Source organism: Eriocheir sinensis, unplaced genomic scaffold (genome assembly GCF_024679095.1).
Source record: "Eriocheir sinensis breed Jianghai 21 unplaced genomic scaffold, ASM2467909v1 Scaffold66, whole genome shotgun sequence".
Lineage (NCBI taxonomy): Eukaryota > Metazoa > Arthropoda > Malacostraca > Decapoda > Varunidae > Eriocheir > Eriocheir sinensis.
This window is the reverse complement of record NW_026112009.1, coordinates 502579-506972: the sequence shown is the minus strand read 5'-3', so window position 1 is coordinate 506972 and position 4394 is coordinate 502579.

The window sequence follows — 4394 nt, the reverse complement described above, 5'->3', positions numbered from 1 at the left end:
CTAAGGTTAAGCGTTCTGCAGCCTCCAGCCTGGAGTCATGTAATTCCTGTTGAGAGGGTCTTCTGTTGAAAGAAGTTGAATAATGCACAGTGGAGTCATCAGCGTATGAGTGGATAGAACAGTTTGTTATGGAAAGAAGATCACTGATGAATAACAGGAAGAGAGTGGGTGATAGGACAGAGTCCTGTGGAACACCATTGTTGATAGGTTTAGGGGAAGAGCAGTGACCGTCGACCACAGCAGAGATAGAACGGCCGGAAAGGAAACTGGAGATAAAGGAACAGAGAAGGATAGAATCCGAAAGAGGGCAGTTTAGAAAGCAAAGACCGGTGCCAGACTCTATCGAAGGCTTTCGATATGTCTAGTGCAACTGAGAAAGTTTCACCGAAACGGCTAAGAGAGGATGACCAAGAGCAAGAAGATCGCCAGTAGAACCCCCCTTGCAGAACCCATACTGGCGATCAGATAGAAGGTTGGAAGTGGAAAGGTGCTTTTGAATCTTCCGGTTAAGGATTGATTCAAAAGCTTTAGATAGACAGGAAAGCAAAGCTATAGGGCGGTAGTTTGAGGGATGTGTGTGTGTGTGTGTGTGTGTGTGTGTGTGTGTGTGTGTGTGTGTGTGTGTGTATTCAGTATAACCCCTATCTCCACAGGTACACACAGGGCCTCTCCACCGTCGTGTATTTCGGAGCGCGAGTCAAAAAATCATATTCGGAATTTCTTTCACTTCTGCGTCTGAGAGTGCAATGGCGGCCGTTGAAATTCCGCCGTGGAAAATGAGGGACGGAGGGGAAAAACTCACACACACATTTCACGCAGTTTTTTTTAAAGAAGAGATGTTTTCAGCGCATCCATGAACTGTGGCCCAGGCTGGAGGGTCGGGGGGTGGGGGTAGGGTGGAGAGGGCAGACACCTGTTGGGGAGAGGCGAGGCGAAGGCGAGACGAGGGGATAGTTTGACACTTGACGCCCACCATTCCTACACTACTGACGGCTCTGGTTCACTCTGCCTATAGCTGTGGTTCCCAACCTATTTGTTCCGTTCCCCTTTTCCAGTCACCTTTTCACCTGTGGACCTCTACAACAAAATATGTTCAGCTGCAAAATTAATAAAAGATTTTTTATGCAAAAAATGAAAATGTTATGCTGATTAAGCTGTAGGTCTATTTATATGAAAGCAAAGGACTTTCCGTTCAGCAGACTTTTTTTTATTTAAGTAAAATACATAAGACAAATATTATGTTAATGTTGTTATAGTTGCAGACATTGTACGCAAAAACTGTCCTTATAGTACTTGTTCTATTTTACTAAGCACTCAGTTTTAAGGATTGTGTACGGTAGGATGAATTTTATTCCGAGTCGCATGTCTCCTGATTCCAGTATATAATGAATTTAAAATAGTTAGAATCTCTATGGACCCCTTGAAATTCCATGGACCCCGTGGTTGGGAACCACTGGCCTATAGGAAGGTGAGACCATAAGGTTGTCTGGGAATGTTGCGTAAGGTTGTCCATGAATGGGGAAGTGTGAACCGTGCAAGAACAGCATAATTATGTTCTCTCTGCATACAAGAAAGTTGAAGCATAAGGTTATCTATGAATGGGGAAGTGCGGACTGTTTAAGAACAGAATATTTCCGCTTTGTCTCTGGAAAGGTGAGAGCATAAGGTTGTCTACGAGTGATGTCTATGAATGGGCGAGTGTGAAAAAAAGAAACAGAGAGAAAGAAAGAATACAGAATAATTTCTAGAGATAAAAGCAGAAATATTGATAGTGGTACTCCTTCAAAATGAGCACAATACCTTAATTACTGCCGGCCAGCGAGAACAATCAGCTGGCAGCGAGTTTGTGCCGCGTAAGAAAGTAAAGAGAAGGAAACGATAGAAACGAGATAAAGAATAGTGATAGTTTTACTCCATCAGAATGAGCCTTTATTACATCACCCAAGCGAGAACAATCATCAGGCAGCAAAATTGTAGCCTGTAAGAGAACGTGAATGTTAGAAGCAAGATTGTACCGGGTAGGAAGAGAACACTAAATGATTTCAAGAGGTAAAAGCCAGAACATTGATAGTTTTACCCCTTCAGAATAATCCAAGTGCCTTTATTAGTACCCAAGCGCGAACAATCATCTGGCAGCGAGATTGTAGCCTGTAAGAGAACGTGAATTTAATATATTGTACGTTTGTCTTCTAGACGACGCTGAATTAGCAACTGATTGTCTCAAAGTCTGAATGCCTGATCCAATACCATCAACAGCCACATTAATCAAATTCAGTGTGTGTTTACTTGTGGGTGTATTAGTCGCCAAAGTGAGCCTGACGGCGTGCGCCACGGGTCATCCAGCACACGTCTCTCCGCCCTCACTCGCCGGAAGAGTTTCCTCTGTCTTGCTATTACTAAGGATTTTAGTGGCGGATACCCGAGCTCCAAGTAACAGATGTCGGTAAACGTCGTCATGCGAACCACAAGCAGCTGCTTAATACCCCAAGTATACAGTTTTTCTACGGGTCTCTGGTCTTCATTGAACCAGGACTCACAGCCATACAGGATGGATGACATCAAAGCTGCCTCAAACATTTTCTTTTTAACGTAAAATGGTATGTCAACAATTTTCCTTAAAAATGACACAAATTTCAAGATGTGGCACATCTTTGCTTGGGCGTGGGCGGCAATAGCAGACACAGGGTTCCCTTACTCGTAAACACACTGCCCAGATACACGTAACTATCGCACCACCGCACCTCCATCTCGCCGACACGGAACGGTTCACGATGGAACAACTTGACACAGACACAGACAAACAGAAGGGTAGATACACACACACACACACACACACACACACACACACACACACACACACGCCGAAAGACACAGACAGCTATATAGATACACACACACACACACACACACACACACACACACACACACGCCGAAAGACACAGACAGCTATATAGATACACACACACACACACACACACACACACACACACACACACACACACGCCGAAAGACACAGACAGCTATATAGATACACACACACACACACACACACACACACACACACACACACACACACACACACACACACACACACACACACACACTCTCTCTCTCTCTCTCTCTCTCTCTCTCTCTCTCTCTCTCTCTCTCTCTCTCTCTCTCTCTCTCTCTCTCTCTCTCTCTCTCTCTCTCTCTCTCTCTCTCAGTGCGGGGAGATAATTAGTCCATTTACAGTTCCCTCCGCGCGGGGAAATCATATTAACAGGAAGAATTTGCCTCACGCCTCACACGGCATCGACTTAACGCGATTTAGCTCCGAGCACAGAGACATAATATTCCCTGCCAATGAAAGACGCAAGTGTGCGGAATAATGATGAGGAGAGGAGCGATGAACAGCAAGCACACGCGCGCACACACACACACACACACACACACACACACACACACACACACACACACACACACATACACGCATCCTTTCCCACAAGCGCAAGGTGACATACATAAAGGTGATAAATGATAATAAAAAGGAATTTAATTTCAGAGGGAGGAGGTGAAGTGTCTTTCCGCGCCTCACACAAAACGCACGTTCCCCGAGGGGGCGGTTTTGGTGCCCCGCTTTCATTTCTTTTGCTGCCTTGGCCGCTTGCAGGAAAGATTTGAATAATTATCTCTTTACGTTATATAAATCCATCTCTCTATCTATCTATCTACCTACCTACTATCATTCTATCTCTGTCTATCTATCCATCTGTATTTTAATCTATTTCTGTATCTGTATCTTCTTCTAAATCTATTTCCATATGTATTCCAAGCAAAAGATAAATTACTACAAAATCGACTATCTATGAATCTATCTTTCTATCGATCTATTTATCCATCTATCTGTTTATTTATCTATCAGTCTTTCTATCTATATATCCATCTATTTGTCCATCTGTCTATCAGTCTTTCTATCTATCTCTCTCTATCTATATCACAAGAAAAAGATATATTACTAGAACAATACATAATAAACACAATGGGACGATATTCTTCACGGAAAAGAAGGCAGAAAGAATATATTACTAATACATTCGATCTTACATCACCAAGAAGAAAAAGAAGAAGAAGAAGAAGAAGAAGAAGAAGAAGAAGAAGAAGAAGAAGAAGAAGAAGAAGAAGAAGAAGAAGAAGAAGAAGAAGAAGAAGAAGAAGTAGAAGAAGAAGATAAAGACGAAGAAGAAGAAGGGGAAAAAGAAGCAGAAAATAGATAATGAAATAAACAAGAATGAAAAAAATATAATCTATAGTTAAGTAAATAGAAGAAGAAGAAGAAGAAGAAGGTGATAATGATAATAAAGAAAAAATAAAAGAAAAGAAAAAGGAAACCAAAACAAGTGTAGAAACGAAAC